This window comes from Cynocephalus volans, chromosome 5 (assembly GCF_027409185.1).
Source record: "Cynocephalus volans isolate mCynVol1 chromosome 5, mCynVol1.pri, whole genome shotgun sequence".
Classification (NCBI taxonomy): Eukaryota; Metazoa; Chordata; class Mammalia; order Dermoptera; family Cynocephalidae; genus Cynocephalus; species Cynocephalus volans.
In genome coordinates, this window is record NC_084464.1 from 105,137,441 (window position 1) to 105,164,422 (window position 26,982).

General features: G+C 34.4%; 1 pseudogene; it reads right to left on the reverse strand.

Moving 5' to 3' along the window:
- Positions 1-24,169, reverse strand: part of LOC134379114 (TBC1 domain family member 14-like) — a 28,588-nt pseudogene extending 4,419 nt beyond the window's left edge.
- Between the last annotated feature and the right edge of the window lie 2,813 nt (positions 24,170-26,982).

The window sequence follows — 26,982 nt, forward strand, 5'->3', positions numbered from 1 at the left end:
GTGGCTTTGGGATAGCATTTGACACTCTGCTCTTTGATTTTTTCATGAATACTATATAGAAGATGTTAGTCTCTACCTCCCTGAGCACTTAGACAATGCCTGGCACAGAGAAAGGACTCAGGGAATATTAGCTCTTGTTACTTAATCAAATACTTTTACATCTGTGCATACACACATTATTTTTGTCCTCTTCGGACTATGAAATATTGATGTCACTAATTGTGACTTATTTCTCTTTGTATTGTCTTAGTGCTAAACACATCATATTGCTCATGGTAAACTTAAATTGAATACCAATTGAATAAAATAATTCCCAGATCTATTAGAGTTGCCTAATAAAGGAAAGTTTGCTTCACAAACATCCTGCTCGTAAAAGCATTCAAATAGGTTGGCTAATTCACGCAGTGGAATAATGCATAAGTTTAAAAAAGTTAGAGGGATATGGGAACAGATGAGCTTTCTGACCTATTCTAAGACTCTCAGATAAGTAAAGAGATCTAACTACAATTAAACAAAAGAGAGGAGAAAACCATTTTTGAATGGCTTTAGATCACCACATTTATTGTGAGATCACTGTGGTATTTAGGGTCAGATAAATGTGTAAGGAGGAAATAGAAGTCGTGACTTTGAATTATTTTGATCAGGAATTGTATTAAGAAAATACAATTTCCAAACATGCCACATACTTAATAATGCCTACTAAAAAGCCATTGCCTGGTGATAATCAGAATAAACGGGGGATCCTGAAATTTAGTTTTCCAATGAACTACTAGCTGTGTGATTTTGAAACTGTCCCTTAATCCCTCAATATCTGCTTTCTCATCTATAAAATTTCAGCTTGAACCAAGTAACCTCATAATCTAAACTTTATAAGAGCCATGAGGAAACGTTAATAATTTTAATATACAGAATGTTAAATAGAATTTTGGAAATTCAGAAGCACATAAATATTCAGCAAAAGATACGGCCAAATTACTGACAAACAAACTCTGGTGTGTTTTCTTATCAACCTAAATTAAACTGCAATTGTATCCCAAACAGCCTTATATGTCTGCAGGCCAGTATGTAGTTGGATCTCTCTTCTGCAGCTGTCAGTGATCCTCTGAAGAGACAAGTGAATACGGTTGTCAAACTAGAAGTGTGGAAAATGGCACATTAAAGCACAATGAATAAATTATGTTAGCACTAGGAGAACACCTTTAACAAATGAACATAGACAACAGCTATAGTATAAGCTTCTAATTTTGCACAACTACAACTTTAAAAGTTTTTAAAAATCTGACATTTTAGTTTAGTAATGTATAGTTTTACTGTGGTTCTATACTTTAGCTTTGCCATTGATACACAGTTTTTTCCCCTTCTTTCATTATGCTGTTTATTTATTTATTTAAATTTTAACTTCTCAATATACATTGTAGCTGATTTTTGTAACCCTTTTCCTGTTCCTCTTTCCCCCTGATGGAGTTTGGATGTGTTGTCCCCTCCAAAACTCATGTGGAAATTCGATCTCCAATGTGGCAGTGTTGGAAACTGATTGAGTCATGGGGGCGGATCCCTCATGAATGGATTAATGCTCTCCCTGGGAGTGGGGGGATTAGTGAGTGAGTTCTCGCTCTATTAGTTCCCGCAAGAGCTCATTGCTTAAAAAGACCCTGGCACCTTCTCTCTCTCTTGCTTCCTCTCACCATGTGATCTGCTGTACCTGCCGGCTGCCTGCCACTTTCTGCCATGAGTAGAAGCAGCCTGAGGCCCGTGCCAGATGCAGCTGTCCCAGAATCGTAAGGCAAATAAACCTCTGTTCTTTATAAATTACCCAGTCTCAGGTATTCTGTTACAGCAACACAAAACGGACTAAAACACCCCCCTCCCTCTTTCCCCTCCCCCTCTTCACTGCATCATATCTGTTCACTTGTCTTAACAAGTTTAAGGAATTGTTGTGATTGTTGTGTCTTCTTCCCCCCCCCCCCCCGACCCTTTATTTGTTTGTGTGTTTATTTATTTATTTATTTTTAGTTCCCACAAAAAAGTGAGAGCATGTGGTATTTATCTTTCTGTGCCTGACTTATTTCACTTAATATAATTTTCTCTAAGTCCATCCATGTTTTTGCTAATAGTAGTATATATTTCGTTCTTTTTTATAGCAGGGTAGAATTCTGTTGTGTAGATATACCAAAGTTTCCTTATCCACTCATTTTGGCTGGTTCCAACTCTTGGCTATTGTATACACAGTTTTATTTTTAAAAGACTTTGAAAATTAAGATTACTAAAAAGATTCCTGAATATGAAGTCAGAAAACCTGGTATTTTTAGTTTCAGTTTTTCCATGAGACTCTGTAGTATACACCCTTATTGGGTCTCAGTTTCTTTATGTGTAAATTAACACTATATTATATCCAAGGTCTTTCTAAAGCTCTTTCTGACTTTGTGAGTATTCTATTTAGTGTTGATATAGAAGCCCAAAATACTTTTTTTTTTTTACATTGCATGCACTATAAAAAGGCGTATATAATTATTTTCCTATATTGTAAATTAGTTGAGGTTAATTTGAGAGTATTAATGGAAACAGCTTGGTAAACAGATCAGTTAAATGTTTCAGGGAAACGGAATTAGAAAATGAAGCAGGTGGAAGATTTGTTTGTTCACTGCAGATGTCAGATAGGAGCAATGCAGACATTATTTACTTCAGTGCTAGAGTCACAGAAACAAATTATGTATTTTTGTGTTTGCCACAAGTATACCGGAACTGTACTCACCTTGGATATTTAGATGGAGACTTGGCAGCACCAGCAATTGTTAATAAAAAGAATATAGCAAATAGAAACAACGATTTAGCAGGTAGGCACTAGTACAAAGAAGCACATAATTGGCACTTAGAATTCAGATAAACAGGCATATGAACAATGCCCTTCAAAAAAAAAAAAAAGCTATTAGGTTGTCTATCACACCTTAGACTACCTTTAAAGGTTATGTTTAGAGAAACAATGAAGGAACAGGGTGGCAAATGGTCAGAACAGGCAGTGGAAGTAGTGCGATTTTTACTTGGAATAATACATAAACAAGCAGTAAAGTTGGAATCTGAGCCTGTGGTGCAGGTGCTAATTATTCTTTCAGTGGCACAAAAAGAGGTCAGGGAATGGAGTCTGATTTATAGCCTATCTCAGCTAGTACTGACCAGGCATAAGTAATTCCAGATGCCAAGTGCAATGGGGGCACTGGAGGGGCTCAACAATAAATAGCTGCAATAAATTTTTAGATGAAAATTGTTGCACCTCTCTTCTATTACTCTTTTTGCTAAGTAAGGATTATCTTGAGTTATAGAATGTGGATTTGTGCTGACATTGACTTTAAACTTGTGTTGAATTTTAGTATAGCTGGACCAAATGTATTCGTCCTCTTCCCATCCACACCCCACCCAAGTATCTTATAGTCAGCCTAGATCACTCAGTGACAAGCATCTCTTGTAATAAAGTTAAAGTCTTCTATGAAATCAAGTAACTATAATTTACATTCCTCTAAGAAAATAAAAATTGGAAACAAAACTAAAAACATGGCTTAGAATTTTCTTTCCTACTTGTCTCACTTGTCAAATTCATACTTATAATTCAAGACGTAACTGCAACACCTCTGCTCTATGAAGTCAGAATGTGCATTCTCCCCAAACTTCCACCTTGAAGTTAATCACATTTATATTGTACTGCAAGTTTTGTCTATTTGTTAGTCTTTACTCTCAGCCCTTCAAGGCAAGAAATTTATCTCAATTGTATATGTTGAATGAATGGACAAATACATGGCTGATTGGAATAGTGGATGAATGATGTACTTACCCTTACTATCTTGACAACCAAAGACAGCAGTTCTAGGCTTGTGATTGAAAATGATGGCACAGTAATAGAAGTTATAATTGGTAGCTTTCTGAAGCTAAGGAAAGTGTAACACAGAGGGTCTAAACCCTTGTGTACGCACCAGGACCATGTGAGAACGTTTTATAAAAATACTGGTATCTGAGCCTTACTCTAGTGGACTGGTACTCAAAGTGGTCCTTTGATCAGCAGCATTGGGATTACCTGAGAATTTGTTAGAAATGCAAATACCTGAGTCCCATCACAGACACTCTAGGGATAAATCCCAGAGATTTGTGTTTAATTAAGCCCTCTAGATGACTCTGATACATGATAAAGTTTGAGAATAATTGTGAGATTCTGATTTAATTGATGTGAAGTTTAATATAGGCATTTATATTTTGTATTTTATTTTTTTATTTAAAAAATAACTGACTAAACATATTTGTGGGATACAGAGTTGAATATCAATACCTGTGTACAATGTGTGATGATCAAATCAGGATAATTAGCATGCCCATCACTATAAAACATAATCATTCCTGTGTCCATTAACCAATTTTTCACAAACCTCTCTCCCCTCCCCCTTTCCCACCTCTAGGAATAAATTTTGTTCTCTCCTTCTGAAAGATCAATGTATAGATTGTGCTTTTGTCCTTTCTTTCTTTCACTCTCACTTATGAGTGAGGACATGTGGTATTTTTCTTTTTGTTACTGGCTTATTTCACTTAACATATTTTTTCTCCAAGCTCATCCATGTTGCTACAAATGGCAGAATTTCATTCTTTTTATGGTAGAGTAGTATTCCATTGGGTATATATACCACATATTCTTTATCTAGTCATCTGTCAATGGACATTTAGGTTGGTTCCATATCTTGGCCATTGTAAACAGAGTTATGATAAATATGGAGTGCAGGTATCCCTTCGACATGATGATTTTTATTCCTTTGGGTACATACCCAGAAGTGGGATTGCTGGGTAGTATGGTAGTTCTATCTGTAGTTATTTAAGAAACCTGTTTTCTATAATGGTTGTACTATTTTACAGTCCCACGAATAGTTTAGATTTCCCCTTTCTCCACATCCTCTCTAATATTTGTTATTCTCTTTTTAATAATAGCCATTCTAACTGGGATAAGATGATATCTCAATGTGGTTATGGTTTTCATTTCCCTGATGATTAGCAACATTGAGCATTTTTTTTCATATACTTGTTGGCCATTTGTATATCTTCTTTTGAGAAATGTCTATACAGCTCCTTTGTCCAATTTTTAATCAGATTAATGGGGAAAAGCTGGAAATTTTTCTTTTAAGGACAGGAAGAAGACAAAGATGCCCTCTCATAACTTCTATTCAATATAGTATTGGAAGTATCAGCTAGAGCAATCATGCAAGAGAAAGAAGTAAAGGGCATCTAAACTGGGAAAGAGGAAATAAAACTGTCCCTGTTTGCAGATGATATGATCCTATATATAGAAAAACTTAGGACTTCTACGAAAAATCTCCTTGAACTGATAAACAAATTCAGTAAAGTTGTGCAATACAAAATCAATACACAAAAATCAGTAGCATTTTCATATACCAACAACAAACAAGCAGAAAAAGAAATCAAGAAAGCAAGACCATTTACAACAGATACCAAAAGAATAAAATACCTAGGAATAAATTTAACCAAGAAGGTGAACGAGTTTTACAATATAAACTACAAAACACAGCTGAAAGAAATTAAAGAGGATGTCAAAAGATGAAAACATATTCCATGTTAATAAACTGGAAGAATTAACATTGTGAAAATGTCCATACTGCCCAAAGCAATCTACAGATTCAATGCAATCCCCATCAAAATACCAATGACATTGTTCACTGAAATTGAAAAAAAAAAAAACAATTCTAACATTTATATGGAACAACAAAAAACCCTGAATAGCTAAAGCAATCCTGAGGGGGGAAAAAAAAAAAGCCAGAAGCATTACACTATCTGACTTCAAATTATACTGCAAAGCTATAATAACCAAAACAGCATAGTATTGGCATAATAACAGACACTTGGACCAATGGAAGAGAATACAGAGCCCAGAAATCAACCCATATACAGAACGTCAAGTGATCTTTGACAAAGGCACCAAGAACATACATTGGGGAAAAGACTGCCTCTTCATAAATGGTGCTGAGAAAACAGGACATCTGTATGTAGAAGAATGAGACTAGACCTGTACCTCTTACCATATATGAAAATCAACTCAAAATGGATTAAAGACTTAAATATAAGACTAAAAACTATGAAACTCCTGAAAGAAAACATAGGGGAACACTTCAGGATGTAGAACTGGGCAAAGACTTTATGTATAAGACCTCAAAAGCAAGGCAACAAAAGGAAAAATAAACAAATGGGACTATATCAAACTAAAAAGCTTCTGCACAGCAAGGGAAACAATCACTGGAGTGAAAATACAATGTACAGAATGGGAGAAAATATTTGCAAACTATATCTGACAAGAGATTAATATACAGAATATACAAGGACCTCAAACTACTTTACAGTAAAAGGCATTCATATTTTCTTTAGAGCTCTTCAGATGTTTCTAATATGTAGCCAAAGTTGTGAACCATGGGGATAGCAGAAGTGAAGACAAAACTAATATCTATAGATATAGATACAGATATATGGTCAAATTCACAAGACACAATAAGAGTGAGTTGGATAAAACGAAAATGGAGGAAAAAGAGTATGTAAGATTGTAAAATGTTGACTCAGCTGAATTTTTGCTGTTTTAACTGTGCTGACAAGAGGAACATATTACAGAGGCAAGTATTTTCTATAGACTCCTAGTAGAAGTGACTTGATTATTCTACAAATTTAATGTCAATCCTGGATGTCATATTTTCTGCGTTATGAAATAGCCAAACTATAGGACTATTTTCTTCAAGAATTATCAGCTATACCTGCATTGGTATAACTGCATCAAATTCAATCTTATTTAATTCTTAAATAATTCTTTGATGTGTAAACATTATTACACTAATTTTTTACAGATATATAAACAAACTCTGAGAGTTTAATTAATTTGCACAGAGTCATACAACAAAGGAGTGACATAGCTGAGATTGGAACTCAGGTCTCTTTCACTGAACCTATTTCTCACAAGCAAGATACTTGAGATATTAATATCATTAAATATGAATCATAAGAGATATTGGAAAGGCTGTAATTAAAATCCAGTGTGGGAACTTTGCTGTACATGATGTATAATGTTTTACCTATTTTTCACCTGTGCTGAGACACAAACAAGAAGAAACAGGAGTAACACATTTTAATGCCTAATACTGACTGAGTATTTAATCTCCATTAATATACTTACCTTTAAAAATCCTGATGTGAAGTATTATAATAACTATTTTTAAGTGAGAGAATTCTGCCTGAAAGCAATCAGAATGGTGACCAAGCTCACACAGCTAGGCAGTACCGGATGTAAAATTCAAACCCAGCTCCCTTTGATCACAAATGAATTTGCCTCTTCATTGTCAGTCCAATGGAATTTCTCTCCCTCAAACATCTGGGAAGAGAAAAATTATGAGTGAATGATTCCTGAATTACTCTGAGACTGAAATGAGAGTCAAAGAGTAGGATGAAACAAGATAAGGTTGAAGTGAAAATAGCATGAAACAGTGGAGAAATGCGAATGTCAGTTTAAGAGCATACATTTAAACTTTTTGAAATTGGCAGGCTTTTCTAAGAGCAAAGGGAGTCTAAGCAAATTCAACGCAAATAAAAAGCAGAAGCAGAAAACTAAATACAGCGCTGTGGAGGCTGAGCAGACAGTAAAAATTATGGCCTGAAAATCATGGGTGAATTGATGAAAGAACTGGTCATTAAGGAATAATCAGGGTGTACTATATAGGGGGAGGAGATTGTGCATTTTAATTAGAAACAAAAGTATGAAAATGCATGGCATATTCTTAGAAGCAGGAATTAGGTGTAGCTGGAAATGAAGGTTTTGGAAATGTCCAGAGGACTGACAGAAAAATGGATAGGAGGACAAGTTCCAAATATTTCAATGTGTGGAATATTCTCTGGAAGTTTTTCTATTCTAATAAGTGCTTTTGTGCAAAGAGTGACTTGAAGGCTGGAACAGAGAAAGGTCTGGACATTGGGGGACCAGCGGAGGACTAGAGCATTGGTCTGAGTGAGAGGTAATGAGTGCTAAATATGAATAGTGGGTACCCCAAAGGGGAAATTGATTCACTTTTTATTACAAAATTGTGTCTTAGTCTATTTAGGCTGCTATAACAAAATGCCATCAACTGGGTGGCTTATACAAAGCAAATTTACTTTTCACAGGTACATAGGCTAGGAAATCCAATATAAAGGCTCTGGCAGAATCTGTCTGATGAGGGTCCATTTTCTGGTTCACAGATGGCACTTTCTCACGCTGTTCTAACAGGTGAAAGGGGCAAACAAGCTCCCTGTATCCTTATGTGTGTCCTCTTATAAGGACACTAATTCCATTTATGAGAACTCTGTCTTCATGATCTAATCACTAACCCAAAGCCCAACCTCTTAATACCACCGCATTGGGGATTAGGTTTTAACATATGAATTCTGGTGGGACACAATACAATAGAACCAATGTTTTTTGTTTCGTTTTTTGTTTTGATACCACGTATAGTTGAATGAGAAGAATACCAAAGGTACAATCTTGAAAAGTATGCTAAAGATGAGTTAAAAGAATCCACCATCAAGTAGAAGAAGGAGTTATGTGAGTGATGGATGAACCAGGAAGAGCAAACTTATTTAGAAAAATGCTGTATCATTTTTCCAAATTTCAGTCCGTCGAGTAAAACAGTTTCATTTTCACTATATCTCCATACCACCTGCACTGTGAGTTTCTTTAACGATTTTTGTATATTACCACCATTTTCACATATTTTGAAAATGAACTTTATATCATTACTATGAATAAACTGCCCATATCGTTCTAACTTACATTAAAACAAATATGCAACTGGGTGTTAATAAGGATGGCAATAATTGAGAAAAAAAATTCTCAGAACCCTAGGCGAATGTTTCTCCATATATGGGAAAGGCACACAGAGACATAGCTGTGCTCCCAAGTAGGACAAACTCCCTGGGCTTTTGATGTCACGTGATCTGGGTGAGTATCCTCCCAAGCCTGCAAAAAGTTTCTTCAGGCATTCTCACAGTGGGGTTTCTACCCTTCAATTATCTTCCAACTGCTTTGGGGACTCTGGCTTCCATTTCTCATACTACTCACTTGAGCAAGTTAGTGGTTGCAACACCAAGGACCTTGCAGTGTTTTCCCTTAAAGGTGAAATATCCACGTTCACCATTCCTCTAGGATTCCCAGACAGGCTTCATGGCTGTAAAAAATTTTAAGTTATTTAAAGAAGAGAACTGAACAGATAAATAAAAATGATGTCTAAAATTTATAAGGTACCTAAATTCAGAAGAAAAGTAGTGCTAGGCTTTTTAAGGAGAACTACATCGTGGGAGTAGTACTGCATTAACTAGGGCAGGATCAGTCTTAAAAGCTTCCCTATTTTAAGGGAACATTTAGACTAAGTTTACAGCTTTGGATTAAGGAGTCTTAAAAAATCTTGTATTTTTCTCTGATCTCTGGCTTATAAAAATAGACTCATTTCACATAATAAATAACTAAAACATAAACAAAAGGATTGCTTTAAATTAAGAAGTTTAAATAAAATTTTGAGGTGTAGGTGTTGATGTTGTTGTTTATAATTTTGAGCATTGACTATGATTATTTTCATTTCTCAGTTATCCATACCGGAGGACAGACAAACTTAGAGTTTGCTCTCCATAACACAAGACCCTACTAACTACTGTGTAGCTTTGACTACAATTAAAGGCAGTATCCCTCAGTCAAAAAACGCTCACTGTTTGACTGTTAAGGGTTTTAGGTGATTGGTGATCTTCCTACACCTGCATGGAAATTATTAGGGTAATATGACACTTTCTTTCTGAAATTAGGATATACAATTTTTATTAAAATTGGAAACCGATTTGTGAATAACGCACACATTCACACATATGTAAAATGAAAGAGAGAGAGGGGGAGAGAAGGAGAGAGCTGCTGCTTTTAGATTACTTTCTGCAAATCTAACTTACCTGAATGTAATAAAGGCAGAATTTGTTTTTCTCTGAAGATAGATTGTAAATGTATGTAGTTATATAGTACTTTGTCATACAGTAGGCTGATTTAGATTTATTTTATGCAAGTTTTTAGAATAGAACCTGTTTCCATTAGCAAACTAAATCCTTAACTTTGCTTAGGTAGCACATCCCAGGATAGCCCTGTGAAAATTATATTTTAGTTGATGTTGCCATGCCTGTCCTGTTCTCTATCATTAATGAATTAAAATGGAATACTCATTTTTCCATCATATTCAGTCTTTTTCACTGTTATCTCAAGGGCACTTTAAGAGCACTAAGAACCGGTATTGGAATACTGCTATTAGATTATTGGAACATGGTCCTCTGAGAATCTCAACAGGCCATGAATATTATCAAGTGTCCTTGAGTCAGTCATCTCATACAAATGAATTTGGGATTAATGTGCTACTACTTCCCCAATTAGTGTAGATAATAAAGAATTGATTGCAAAATTATGAGAATAAAAATCTAGTTTTTTTGTAGGACAGCTGAAAATAGTTTTTAAAATTCCTATCCCTGGATAATATTTCTTATGCCTTTTCTATTTTTTTCTATATAATAATTTAATTCATCACCTCTGAAGCAATTTGACCTTTACCACCTCCACCTGCCATTGTTACTGGCCCCCAAATCAAGCAAGAAATAGAAGCAAAAGATGCACAATAGAAAAGGCAGTGAACTGTTAATTTCTCCTATTATTTGATGGAGACCTCTCTTGCTGTGAGACTGACTTTCTTTTTCTTTCTATTAAAAGCTCTATTGTAATGTCCCTTAAAGAATTTTCAAAGCATTTAGTAGATAGTAGTTATGAGTTTGAGATAATGTAAAGTATGATATCTAATATTGCATTGATTTTTTTAATACTTTTGACATTCCTAAAACACTAAATATTTGACTTTAGGAGTTTACTATAAAATATTCAATTTATATGTATCAGGGTACAATTTTATATTAAATTACATCCTCTTTTATTGAAACTCATGGGAAGTAATAATTGAAAAGCTTATTAATCTGTACCATTGCAATAGCCATAAAATTGATTTATGTGCATCCAGTTTCTTCCTTTTTGATCTATCCCACGGATAACTGCCAGACGGAGCACTTGGATTCTGACTCCACTCTCACAGGCCTTCAGATCCTTCATACCATCAAAACAAAGTGGAAATTTAGAATCACTTCCATGCCCCTTTAGCATTTAATCCTACTGTAACTTCTAAAACCTTTTCTCATTGCTCTTCTCATTGTTTCTATGTCTTATGCCCTGGCACAACCATAGCTTCATATGACTTCCCATAGATGCCGATGCACATCTGTCTACTCCATCTCAGTTGTTCTGGCTCATAGTCAAATTGTAGCTCTCACTCCATCTTCTGACCACAAGTAACTTCTCCCTTCTTTAAATTTTATAGCTTTCAATTATTTACAGTTATTCTGCCTCCTTACTTATATGCTTGTCATTGCTCCCTGGTTAAACTCTGTAGTCTTCAAGACTAGAGCTGTATCCATTTTACTTTGTATCATTAATAGAACCTACCAGAATACTTCCAGTATTGCGGGTACTGAAGCAACATGTGCTCAAAGCAATAGTGAGTATAATGTGTTACTTACCTGTTTCAATGGTGAATGATGCCAAGAGCATTCATTTATTCATTAATTCAACAAGTTTATGAGGTTCCCATTATGTCTTAGGAATTATTCTCTGAGTATTGCTTTCCAGTTTCATGTCAATAAATGAAGTAAGCCAGACACAGGAAGACAAATACTGCATCATCTCTCTTGTATGCAGAATCTAAAAATACAAGTCAAACTCATAGAAGCAGAGAATACAGTGGTTGTTATCAGAGACTGGGGAGTGGGCGGTTGGGGGGGAGGGAATGGGGAAAGGGTTGATCAAAGCGTAAAAAGTTTCGGTTAGGAGAAATAAATTTTATTGATCTATTGCATAGCATGGTGACCATAGTTAATAATAATATATTATTTATTTCAAAGTTGCTAAAGGGTAGATTTTAAATATTGTTACCACAAAAAAAAGTGAGTAAAGTTACAGACATGTTAATTAGCTTGATTTACTCTTTCAATAATGTATACATATATAAAAACATTACATTGTACCCATAGATATACAATTACTATTTATCAATTAAAAACCTTTTAAAAAAATCATAGTGGATTTGGAACCTGGCCCTGAGGTATATTTTCTCCAGAAGCCCTGACTTACTCATATACTTGTCTGCTATCTAGGACCTTTCCTGTGGTTACTGCCTTCTTCTAATATCCTTCTAACTAAACCAAATAAACTTCCCAACCTATAACTTTAAAAAATTGCTGTGGTGGAAAATAGCTCTCTTTCAGAAATCTCTCCATGCATGCTACTTTCTGTTATTACAAAGTAAATGTGTTGGCCACTGGTGTCACCTTGGATGGTATTTAAATTTGCTATGCCTTTGTCTTAAACTCATGGCCTCATCCTGTAGGTGACTAATACCTCTCTATTCATTTCCCCGATCCTCATCTTGTTGCAATCATAACTTAATCTGCCCTTTCCTATAGGGAAATTTAGCATGGCATGCTATTTATTTATGTCAACAATTGTAATTTTCTGAAAATATGGTTCCAGGAAATATTTTATGCTTTTAGAATTAGGCTTCAGTCAGAATTGGAGTCATATCCTCAAGGTATAAGTAAAATTTGATTTAACATAACCTTTGTTTCAATGCAGGTCACACAGGTTTTGTTTTAAAAGGCAAATAGTTCAGCAGGCACTGCTTTTTTTTAACACTTAACAGAGAGTTTGGTGTATGGTATGTACTTAATACATATTTACTGAATTAAAATTTGGTGTTTTTGTGCATTAAAGAAAGAACACCTGAAAATTTCAATGTATGTGTGTTTATCTACCCCTGTGAGTGTGTATGTATCTCTGCATGTGTGTATGTTAGTACATATGTGTGTCTCTCCAACTGCTTGAGAGATTGTGTGTGTGTGTGTGTGTGTGTGTGTGTGTGTGTGTGTGTGTGTGTGTGTGTGTGTGTGTGTATCTTCTTTAGCTGAAAGACTCTCCTGGGGTCTCTGGGTCCTGTCTTGGCTTACACTCTCTTTAGAATACTTCTATCTGTTCCTAGCTCTGTACATGCATTTAATCTATCTTGGTTTTCCACTTCTTATCTTCAGAATGATGGGAGTTGATTTAAACAACCTCTAAATTCTCTTCTACCTCTAAAATCTGAGATTTCATTGATTAGGTCTCCTTATTTTATTCCATTCCTTTCTCATTTGTGTTATTCTCAGTGTGCTTCTCCTTTCCACAGGAAACTAAAGCACTATATTACAAAAACAGTCACAGTAGAAAGCATAGAAACTGATTAAAAATAAATCTACTAAATAAAAGTAATGATACATGAATAACGTAATATTTTTATGACTTCCTATTTCAAAGTTTGCTATTACCAGCTAGCTACGTGAGTGAAGAAAAGCAGAAGCTGATGATAAAATTGTCTCATTGAAGTGGGATTTGGCTTAACTCTGAATGTCAATTGTATAGATTCAGGCTTAGAGTAAATCTGGGCCCTTTGGCAGTTGCAGTATCTATGACTTTGCTCATCCTTCTGGTCTTTTTTTCTTTTCTACTCTGTACTGTTATTCATTTCTTCACAACTTTACATGGCCTAATTACGAGCTCCTCAAACACATGAATCATGACCATATTTTAATTAAAGTTTTCAGTAGATTCAGGAAGCTTCTCTAGAATAGTAATCATTCCAAAATAATACAAACTGGATCAATCAGCTTTAAACTTTTTAGTCCTTAAAACTTCGCTGATTATAAATTTCATTTGAAGGAGTTTCTTTTGCTGATAACCAAATCAAGGAATCTTGTAAAATCTTGCTGTTTAATTTGGATTCCATTATTTTGGCTCCGTTTCTTAGTAATAGACTTGAGGTCTCAGTCTTTCTATCTTTAGATATGTTGTAACTTGCCACCTGGCAAGGCTTCCAGCAATGATGCCGGGTTACAAGACTTAGAATTACAACATTCGATGTATAAGTCAGAGTTATCCAGAAAGACGGAAACAATAGGATATAGATATATGTAGAAATAATAAATACACGAGAGGGAATTTATGGAGGGAATTGGCTTATGCAATTATGGAAACTGAAAAATCCCATAGTCGGCTGTCCTCAAGCTGGAGAACCAGGGAAGCCAGTAGTGTGTCTTGACCCGAGTCTGAAGGTCTCAGAACCAGGGAAGCCAATGATGTAATTTTCAGTCCAAGATCTAAGTCTTGAGATTCCACGTGCATGTGTGGGGGTGGGGTGGGGGAGGGGCTCTGGTAGAGGTTTCAGAGTCCAAAGACCAGAGAACCTAGAGTTCTGATCTCTAAGGGCAGGAGTAGAAGGTTTGTGTTCCAGGAGAGAGAGAGAGGGAGAATTTGCATTTCCTCTGGCTTTTTCTTCCATCTGGGCTGCCAGTTGATTGAATGGCACCCACCCACATAGAAGGTGAATCTTTCCCACTCAGTCCACCAGCTTATATGCCACTCTATTCCAAAACACTCTCACAGATGCATGCAGAAATAATCTTTACCAGCTGTACTAGTCCATTTCTTGTTGCTTATAACAGCATACCTGAAACTGAGTAATTTATTAAAAAAATGAAATTTCATACAGTTTTGGAGGCTGGGAAGTCCACAGTCCAGTGAGCCCATCTGGTGGGGGCCTTCTTCTGGGTGGGAACTCTCTACAGAGTCCAGTGGTGACACAAGGCATCACATGGAGAGAGTATCACAAGAGCTCTCTCATGCACTTCTTACAAAGTCACCAGTCCACATACAAGATAACTCATTACTCCAGGAATGGATTAATCCATTCATGAGGGCACAGTCCTCATGATCTAATCACCTCTCAAAAAACCCTTCAAATATCATAATTAGATTTCCCATCCTCTTAGCATTGTTACAGGGAGAATCAGGTTTCTAACACATGAACCTTTGGGGGACACATTTGACCCATAGCACCAGCTATCTGCATATCCCTTAATCCAATTAAGTTGACACCTAAAATTCACCATCACATCCTCCTGCCCCCATTTCCTGGAATGTCTTTCTGGACCAGGAATACTCTCTGATACTAATGCTCTCTCACATATATCCAAAGGCAGGCAAAAAGGGTTTCCTTTTACCACGTGAGTTTGTATTGTGAGTCTTTAATTATTCTCAGGCAGGCCAAACAAAGAGGACAGGACTTAACCAAGAAAAGCCCCTTACCAAAATTTAAGTTCCTTGTGAGGAAGGGACTTTTGTTAGTTTACTTAATTAATATTTTCCAAGCCCTAGATTAGAGTTTACACATTTCAGACACTTCACGTATATGAGTTGGTAATCTGATACATTTCTACCAATTGACTTACCAGTTTCTGTTAGCCCTGGCATGTTCCCCAGAGACAAGAGGCAATAGCAAAATGAATGGTGTCTTCCAACCCACAGTGAGGAATTTTTACTTGAATCTACCAAACACAGCCAGCTACATATTTTGGGATATATTATAGTTGAAATAGTCCAATGTTTTGTATTATGAGTTGCATTATAAATAAATAACCAAAAAACCCACAACCACTTAAATTAGCTTATGAATTAATTAATTTATAATTATCATTATGTGCTGTTTGGTGGAATTCAGTGATAGAATCTGAGTTGCAGGAAAAGTTGAATCAATTACTGTACTATATCAAGACATTTCTACCTCTTGTTCTCTATCTTCTCTGTACATCTTCCATGTTATTGCTCTCTTTGTGTGAACACTACTTCCAGTTATTGGTCCATAGAAGTTCAATAACAGTTTCTAAATAAGTCCAATAACAGTTCTAAAATCTCTATCTTGTAGCTTTAGCCAATTGAAACTTTCTCCTATTAGCCTAGGCTCAACAATGTCTCATTTAAATTCTCAAAGTACACTTTTCAAGAAGTTAAACGCATAATCTTTATAGAATTATAACATAAATTCATGTCAAAATGTATTAAACTTCTTAATGTGAAACCAGAAGAATAGTATGATTACTTTTAAAAGTTTGAGAAAAAGTTTTGCTATTCGCAGGAAGTTAGAATGTTGGAATAAGATTTATAAATCACATACAAAATTGTCTGATGTCTTACTAGGCAATAAAAAGAAAACTTTGGGGTGAAATCTTTAGCATGTTTAAATCTCTATTTGCATCTCAGAAATTCCTTTGCATTGCTATCTGACATGAAGCGTTTGCAGCATGATCTGTTTTGTACAAATCAATATTTACCCTTACAGAGTTGTAAAACACATTAGTCAATAGTAAATAAAATAAAATGTGTATACCTCTAGAAAATTAGAGAATTCTTGGCTAGTCCTGCTAGATAGCATTTTAGTGTAATTTTGGAAGCACATGTAGTCATTCTTTTCCTATATCCAAGCTATGAATATTTTTAAACAATGCAATAAAGTTTTTTTTTTTTTTTTACTCACATTACATAGATTAAATGAGAACATGCATAGAAAATGCTTAATACAGTTTTGGTACAAATAAACTCACAGTATGAGTACTGCTATGGTTTGCATATTTGTCCCCTACAAAGCTCATGCTGAAGTTTAATCCCCAATATGGTATTTGAAAGATGGGGCCTTTAAAAGGTGATTGGATCATGAGAGCTATACCCACATGAATGTCTTACTCCATTCCTGGGTTAATGAGTTGATAGATTAGGGTCATCCTTTGAGTAGACTAGTGGCTTTATAAATGCCTTGCCATGTGATGCCCTCCACTACTTCAGGACTGTGTAGAGTCTCCACCAGGAAGAAGGCCCTCACCAGATGTGCTCCCTCATTCTTGGACTTCCCAGCCTCCAAATCTGTAAAATAAATTTTATTTCTTTATATTTAACCCAGTTTCATGTATTCTGTTTTAAGCAACAGAAAACAGACTAAGACGTGTACTGACTATTAATGTTGTATTTATTAACATTATATTACAATAATATAATCTCTAAACTACTCTTTATCCAGAGGGACTTGACCTACCTTAGCCAATATTAGATGAGACATTAGACATTAGTAATGTTTACCAATATCCAGCATTCTTCTACTTCTGATTACACTCAGAAAAATTTTCCCATCCATTGAACTTAGGCGCGACCAGCCCCACACATCTAATTTTGGAGATTGCATGTGTCAGTTCTAGAACCAAACATTTATTTGATAGTGATCAACATTCCAGCTCTCTCTATTTTTCCCTGCCATGGCAAACTATACCAAAGCATGTTGAAATGGAAACCTCTTTCAGCAATAACCATGAATGAGCCGAGCTCTCCTTTGGCATGAGAGAGGAAAAAAAAAAAAGAAAAATAAAAACTTTTTTTTTTTTTTTTGCAGTACAATTTTGGATCGGTTTGTTTCAGAAGCATAGCCAAACTATTCTGATCAATATAATGACCTATGTCACTTTCCCCAAAATGTCATTGAATACTAAATTATTCTCTGAATAAAAGTTTCTATGTTAGATAAATGTGCTGAGCCATACCCAATGCAGAAGATTTACAGTGTATGCTACATTAAAAGCTCTAAAATCCTTGCTAACACAAAAGAACAATTGTCTTTATTTAACACAGAAATTTATAAATTTGTGAGAAAAAATGCAATTGCTGCATATTTAGTGATTTTCTATAGAAAAGCAATTTGTGGATCTCCAGTTCAGAAGATGTTGCCTCAGGCAGGACAAGATATACCTAAATGAAAATAAAAATAAAGACAGGTGAGCAAAGAAATGCCATAGAATTAAAATAATCCGTTGAGAAGTTTAATGCATTCTGAAATTTGGGTATATAGTATAGCCCTTTTTAATTTAAATGTAAAGCAAATAATAGTAATAAAAATGATAGAAAGCATTTACCACTAAATTGCTAATGAAATTTACCACTAATAAATTGCTAATAAAATTTTAGCATTGCTCTTAAATTTGAAGAGAGAAAACCCAGTTACTTATAGGGTTGTCATATCCAAATTCATCCTAAAGGAGAAATACAAACAATAATACGTTTTTATTGTTTCTATAAAATTTAATTATTTGTTGGCTTTGAAGTAGTATTTACAAGGAACTAATGAGAGTGAACTTTTATAAGATTCAAGTTTGAGGAAAGAAATGAAGAAATCAAATATATTATATATTCCGTATACTATTACTGTGACAGACACCTGGCTGTTTTCTACCTTCTTCCCTCTCTTCTTTTTTCTTCTTACTTTGTTTCTTTGTTTTTATAATTCTGAGTAGATACAAAAAGCTTGCTCTTATAGTTTTATATAAAATTATAAGGACTGTCTAGATTTCTATCAATAATCCAAAAAAGTAGATATTGCTCTATTGCAGTGATAAGAAGCAGCTGCCCTACTTTGTGAATTTGGCAAGTATCACTAACGAAAATTATATTTTAAAATACTATTTTTACTTAGACATTAATATTCAGAGTATCAATTTAATGTTTTAAAAGATTCTCTGCAAAATATAAATAATAACTAAAAAAAGTTATAAATATCTTATTAGGTTTTATATTATGGTATATGTGGAAGTAGAAGAGAATTTACATTGCCATGTCAAATCGTATAAATTATTCTAAAATCGCCTTTAGATTCTGAGAGATATTTTTTGTGTGTGCATCTGAAATGTCTTTAAGCAACTTTAAAAGCATCACCAAGAATAAGATAAGCTTTACATTTTCAGGTGCTTTCAGAGTAAACATGCATTTCAATGAGGAACTCTTTCAAGGGAGAATGCAACAATTTATAGTACAATATAGGCTCCCTGCAGGCTAATAATCCTATATTATCATTCTGCAATTTTTTACCACAGTGTTCTCAGTGTTATTCTTTTCATTAAAAAACACAGGAAAGCAAAGATTTAATTAAAAAAATACAAAGTATCAAATTGGAATAGCACTTTTTCTGTGGATGGGAGCCTGCAGCCATGCCAGGTTACCCAGCCGAGCAACCCGAGATTTAGGGTTTAGGCAACCATAAAAACTTCTGTAGGCTGAGAGGTAAACACTTCCACATGATATAAGCACTTAAACAAAAATTACAATACACAGATACACTGGTAGGATTTCAGCAACATGAAGGGCAGGCAATAAAGAAGAAAAAGAATCCTATCCAAGGAAATAAAGTTAATAGGATAATCTGAAATTATAAACATTATACACATTTTATTTTAAGAAAAGAAGTAGAACAAGCAACCAGAGAAAACAATAAAAGGATACAAAATAAACAACAAAAAAAGATGTACAAGTGGTCTTTAAAGAGGAAAGATTTGTATTATCTTTTAATGACATTTTTCCACAAACTTTTTGAAATATCCTCATATGTGAAAAAAAGAAATAGGAAATCTTGAATGTGAAAGAAATGTATTTTTTTAAATTAATAAAAGTAATTGGCTAAGTAAGAATCTCACACAACTGGAGATAGAATTATTAAATTATAAAAGGTTAATGAATAAATAGCTTAAAAGATAGTGCTCATGAGATAAAAAAAAAATTTTAAATGAAAATAAGAGACATGAGGAATACCATAAGAAGCATAAATGTACAGCATTATTTGCTGTTTAAAGACAAAACTAATGGAAAAAAATGCAAAATTTAAAGGGATAATGATAGAGAATTTTGCAGCATAAAAGAGAAACATACATTTTAGATTTAAGAAACCCAGCACATGCTAAAAAGATAAAGTAGAAGTAAATACTATACCAGACCCATTGCAGTAAAAAAGATAAAGTACAGACCCATTACAGCAAAAAGAGAAAACATTAAGGATAAAATAAAAATCTTAAAAACTACCAGATAGTAAAGGCAAATTAACTACAAAGCAACACAACTCATGGTCAACACATTTAAGAGACTGTGGTTCAAGGTTCTTAGACTCAAATTCCGTTCTACCATTTCTAAGTTGTGCAAGCTCAGGCTTGTTGCTCCAACTCTCTGTGCCTCAGTTTCCTCATCTAAGCACTTTGAACGTATTATCCCACTTAATCTTTGGAAACATCCCTGACATATGAAGAGAAACTAATCAATATTAGAGATTTTTATTTATTATTATTTTAAAAATTATTAATAGTTTTTAAAGGACGCAGAAGACCACTGAGTAATGTTTGTCCAATGCTGAGGGAAACAAATATGAACCTAGAATTCTCTAAATAAGAGCCAGAGCAGATTAAGATTATTTTAAACATTTGAAAAATCAGGGCTTTCATAATAGTAGCATTAATTTATTCAGGAAGAAGAAAAAGTTACCCAGAAAGAAGAAATGGGATGTAAAAAGCAAAAGTAATTTAAAAACTAATAAAATGTGTGTGTGAATAAAAAAAGTATTTACTTTAGTACATAAAAAATATTTTATGATGTGCTGAATTGCTTTTTCTTTTGCATTTGTGTCTACATCACTATTTGCCTGAAGAGTCTAAGGATTCCATCTGTCCCTAGATTATCCACATTTTGAATAGTTTGCAGGTAAAGAGAGAAGAATGGAGGTAAAATACAAGAAACAGATTGCCCAAACACTCAAAACTGAATAAACCTCACTTCAACTTAGCCTGTTACAATGCAGATTGCATGATATTTATAAATACTTTATTTTTATTCAAATAGGAAAAAAAAAAAAAAAAGATAGAAATTGTGATTGCCTGAGGACACGTAATCTAGAAGTAACTGAACATGCACTATTATCTTTCTGGCTTTGGGACAAAATTTTCACAGATAAAGCTGGAGATGCTAAAACCAAAGGAATATTCACACTTTCTTAATGAATATCTGAAATTAGAAAGTATTCCTCATAGATTTCCAAAGAAATTATTGTTTTTGCACTTTTTAAAATGTAATATTTTAAAATCTTTATTGATAGCTCATATTCTGACACCATCAGGATTGTTTGTTTCATTCAAAACACAGCCTCATTGACATTTGATACAAATGGAAAGATTATACTCATTCAAAAGAAAAAACTCTGATGTTAATAAGTTGTTAGAATGAAAATGATTTGTGTTTTTGAGATGTTACTTGAGGTTATGATATTGAGATATACATAAAATTCTTTTAAGTAATAGTTTTTCCCCTTCCTTTCTTTTTCTTCTGAGTTCTTTTCTCCTTGTCTCCCTACCTTCCTTCCTCTCTCTCTCCCCTTGTTCCTCCTCTTCTCTCTCTCCTACTTTCTTCTTTTTCAAAAAAAATTCTGGTATGCAAACTTATCTGTTTAGCCAGCTATTTCTTTCTTAGAAATGCAAGGAAAACAAGCAGTCTGTTTCATTCCTCTGTCTTCTGTTCTTGCTATTCTTGCCTTGCTTCACTCTGCTCCAGACACCCTGGCCTTGGGATCTTTTAAACTGGCTCTTATCTCTTTTGCAAACTCTCAGTCCCAGATTCTTCTAAGCTTAATTCCCTCACCTCTTTCAAATCACTTATTCTCTTGTTAGCTTCCTATTGAGATCTTCTACTATGACCATCTGATTTAAAATGGTCCCTCATCCCATTTTTCCTCTCTTTTGACATACTGTTTTATTAACTATAGAATTTAACCATTAGCAGATATCATGAGATTTAATTTTATATTACTTTTTGACATCTGTCTCTACTCTCTCCCACCAAAAGACACTTGGAATGTATTTTTTTCACTATTTTATCCTAAATGTCTAGAAAAGTTTGTGGAACATAAGATCTGCTATACAGAGATAGATATTTGTTGTAGATTTATGGAAAAAATTAATAGGTAATAACAGGAAAAAAAATCAACTCTTAAAATGAGATCCTGGTGGAACAGCTTTCCAGTGGGGACAATCTGCTCAGGAAGGCAAGCTGACAAATGGACACCTGTGAGATTCACTCTTCCTGTTTGGGAGGTTACTAAATATGATACTTTGGAGTCAATAGTGAAGGCATGCTGAATCTATTTCCCTGAATGGAATTCTTTACTGTGATTTACCTGGTTTTCTTCACATTTGTTTATCAGGTATTTTGGAAGTGGTTATATTTATTATTTATGCCAAAGATTGTCACAGGATAGACCACAGGTCATGTCCTGTCACAACCTGTTTTTGTATCTGTGAGCTAAGAATGCTTTTTACATTTTAATCATTACAATTTTTTTAAAAATAATATTTTATAGCATGTGTATATTACATAAATCTATTTCAATGTCTATAAATGAATTTTAGTGGAATACACTGCACTTATTCATTTATGATGTTGTGGTATTGTGGCTGCTTTCAAGCTGCAATGGCACAGTTGATTAGATGTCATAGAGACCATATGGCCCTTAAGCCTAAAATATGTACTAACTGGTCTTGCTGAAAAAAGCGGTTGGTGTCCCCCAAATTAGACCATATGTCTCAAGATAGAGAAGAACTAAATCCAGAGAGATTGGGACTGACTAGAGGGAACAGGAATAAAACACGGAAGGTGCAGATTAGAAGAACATTGGACCTATGAAACTGTCTATGAAGTCATAAACTAAACATGACACTAAGTGATTACTTGTTGTGGAAGAGATGTGTGGATTTGTTTTTTGTTTGTTTGTTGGTTTGTTTTTGAAACTGTATTTGAGGTAAGCTGGGACATTTTGAGAAATACGTATGTGAAAAATACTACAATCGGTGTGCTAGTAAATGAAATGTGATGATTACAATGGGAAGGTCAGACTAGTACCAACCCAGAACCAGCTTTACCATCATCTTTTTCCATGACTTGAGCAGGAAGCTGGATAAAGGTCTAAAATTTATTAAGTCCAATGATTAATGTGGACCTGTATTCCAATGTGTGGAACAGATAAATGAAAAAGAGTGATCTATACAAAGAAAGGATGACACAGAAGGAAAAAAAATTAATGCAGTAGTTACTGAGGAATAGAAAACAGCGATGTAAGGAAACATTTGAAAATATTCAGGTTCCTGGTTTTAGTTGCCGTGGAAGCTTAGATACATTCTTAGCTTAGGTTCTGCAAAATTCGCCAGAATCTTTATTAGAAATGTCCCTACTGATGGGGAAGAAAGAAAACAGAATTTTGACTATATACTATATAGCTTAAGACAAAAATAACTGTACACAATCACTGTACTTTACTTAGTAAATTTGTTTCCCACAGGACTAAAGCTACTTTATTTGTATCCTAGGGTTGAGCAAATAAGTGAATATATTTGGATTATAGATAATGAGAGGCAGATTTTTCACTATCCAAGAAAGGAATTACAAATATGAAAAGGAGAAAGGCCAAAATGACCTCTGTCATGATGGATTGAAATCGAAAGTATCAAATGGACTTTTTGTAGCTAGCTAGCTAACTAGATAGACATATACATAGTTATAAATGTGTGCATACATGAGTTGCTCTTTGCATGTGCATGTGTATGTGTGAAGATATATATATATTATATAGTATACATTTCACATAATATAATATGATATGATAAATATAATAATTATGTATAATATAATATAATATGATATGATGTAATATAATAATATATAATATAATGAAATAATATATATTATATAATATATAAATATATTTCCTTGCTCTCTTCACTGAGAAATGTTTGCAGCAGTGACACCATAGTAGCAATAAACATATCGTCTAGAGCCCAGAGTTTGGTTTCTAAATACCATTCTCATGAAAAGTAATCTGGGCTCATTGGAGAAATGGCTGATTCCAGAAGTGAGGAAGGGAAACTACAAGATAAGCCTGGAGCATCTTATGGTGCCTGAATATAAGAAAGTGGCAGAACAACAACAACAAAACAACAACAACGAAATACTAAAACTTTTTAAAGGATGGGTGCTATGGTTTGGTATGGGGTTTGTCCCCATCAAAACTCATGTTGAATTTTAATTGCCAGTGTGGCAGTGTTGGGAGGTAGGGCCTAGAGAGAGGGGTTTGGATCATGGGGGCAGATCCCTCATGAATAGATTAATGGGAGTGAGTGGATTCTCACTCTTGTGGGAATGGATGAGCTCCCAAGAGAGCAGGTTATTATAAAGTCTGGTTCCTCCTGCGTTTGCCCCTTCACACCTGTCTACTTCCCCTTTGACTTCCACCACGTTGTGACACAGCACAAATGCCCTCACCAGAAGCTGAGCAGATACTGGCGCCATGCTTCTTGGACTTCCCTGCATCCAGAATCTTAAGCCCAATAAACATCTTTTCTTTATAAATTAGACAGTCTCAGGTATTCTGTTATAGCATCTCAAAATGGAATAAGAGAATGAGTGATATTGAAAGAGCACAGGAGCCATCCTGAAACATCTCCCAATGGCCAAATTTGTAATACCTTGTACAATAACAATGGAATTAAATTATAATCTTCAAAATTAAATAAAAATGCATGGGTCCATATAATAAACAACAAAATCAATCAATCAATAGAGGAGAATAAACAAATAGTTCCTGTGGAAGAATTCCAAACTTTAATGGTGCAAGTAAAGCAAGAAATGGAAAACCACCAATCCACTTATGGATTTTGTAATTAGTGAACAAATTTTAAACAGAAACAGGATATTTGTATAGTCTCAAATAATCTCCTACAAAATATTTAGTAATTACAAAGAAAAAAAATAACTTTACAGTGGGGAATCCTAGCAAGAGCCACTTTTGTCAAGTGGTGAAAGTTAATATCACCAATAATAAGATATATAGCATTTGTGTCCCCTGATAGGATGCACAGAGAAAGGCGTAAAGCTCTGAAATGTTTTTCTGAATAATGCATAACCTCAATCTAATAAAAAAAAAAAATCAGACACACCCAAACAGGGACATTCTAAAAAATAACTGACCAGTACTTTTCAAAAGTGTCACGGTTTCGAAAGAAAAAACTGAAGCAGTCTCCTAGATGGAAGGAAACTAAGACATGATAATAAAATGCAATGTGGGACCCTGGATTGGATCCTGGAACATAAAGAGGACAATAGAATAAAAATACTGATGAAATTTAAATAAGTCCTGTATTTTAGTTATAATATTGTATCAATATTAGTTTTTTAGTTTTGATAAATATTCTATGGTTATGTAAGTTGTTAACAGACAGGGAAGCTGATTGAAAATGTGCATAGAAACTCCCTGTACTGTTTTTGAAACTATTCTATGAGTCTAAAATTATCTAACGAAGAAACTTTTTAAAAAGCTCCCTGTTCCCCTCTCCTTCTTGGCCCACAAAGATTCTAACAATAATAAGGGCTGTGAATTATTCCTGAGTTCGTTATTGAGCAGGCACAGTATAGAACAAACAGCTCAGATAACATATATGCTACTTTCTAAGCTTCCTGACACTTTCTATTCCCTTCAGGAATGACCATAGCCAGAAGAAAGAAATGAGCAGAAGGAAAAAGTCAGAGTGGCTTATCTTCTTTTTATGCCCAGAAGGAAGAACAAAGACAGCTCTTAGAAACCAATGGAGAGAAAAATCTGAACACTATATATTATTCTCATGCTTTTCTCTATTTCTTTTAAATAATAATTATTTTATTGCTGAAGGAATACTCTTCAAACAATAAAATCTAGGCATTGTATTAAATAGCAATTCAAACAAGAAGTTCAGCATTTTATCATTTTACTCTTGTTCCTCATAGATGTTTAAATAGAATAAAAGTAAATGCCAACCTGATTCCCTTATGTACAAGGAGATGATTGGAATAGCACTGCCTGCAATATTAATTAATGAAAGATTTCCAAAGAGGAGAGATGATATGATTTTTAAGTTATCTTGTTAGAACTTAAAGGAAAAGATTTTTAATTTACATGTATATTTTGGGCTACAAGTTATCAACAATTTTTTTTTTACTTCACTGTTTTCAAGCTAAAATCAGAAGGAATGGTAATAGATATGCAGGAGAAGAATAATGTATTTGCATTCTGACTTATCACTATCATCAGCAGGTAGTTTAAGCAAAAATAAAATTCACTAAGTTGCAAAGTAATTAAGGACAAACCTCCATCTAAATCATTGGCAATGTATTGTTATCTGAAGTGAACAACTTTTTTCTCTCTAGGTTTCACAGCAAGGATGACAAGCTCAGAAACCTACTGGGGCAAGCAGATAAAATAGAGTGGACTAGGTTGTGGTGTGCACTGTGGCAGACAGAGGAGCCTCTGAAAAATGGCAGCCACTAACAGGACCCAGTTCGTTGTTGCCTTAGAGGAAGGTAGTAAGTAGTCTTTCCAGGTATTTTTTCCTCGAAGGGAAAGCAAACCCAACATTTTTTATATAAAATCTCTCCAGTCTGTGACTTCTTTCCCATAGGATTGTTAGTGCTATTTGGGATATATAGTCAAAATATATATTCTGCTTCTCTCCCAAGGACACAATAATCAGGAAGAGATAAGAGGAAGAAGGCAGGTGTCTGTCCTAAGCAGCAGTCTGTATCCTTGGATATTAAAAACAAAACAAACAAACAAACAAACAAACAAACAAAAAGCAACGTTCTTTCCAAGTAGGAATGGGTAATGCAAGCTTAAGAAAAGTTTTGTTTGCTATTGTACACATTAAGGGTAATTTATGCACTAAAGTGCATGACGATTTCCAAGTGGAGATTATACTATCTAAATTTTCCCCAAACTTTCCAAAGTTAAGAAAGATATTTCATGGCTTTAGGAATACTAAAATTCCATGCATCTCTATGCACCTGCATTTATATCTATGATACACACACACACATTTTTTTTATGAAATTTTTTTTCTGGGCATGTCTGTACATTTGAGCACACAGGCAGGCACGTATTTTTTTTTTTTTTTAATTATTCTCATGTTTCAGAATTGACATGTAAGTTTAATGAAGTATGACCAGCAGATTGTTTTACCCTGGGCGTATGTAAAAAGTAATCTTGAGTTGGGTTAAAGCAAATGTTTGCAAAGCCCTTGCTTACATTTCTGATTTTGATACTTCAGTCTCTTCTTTATGTTATGATTATGTCT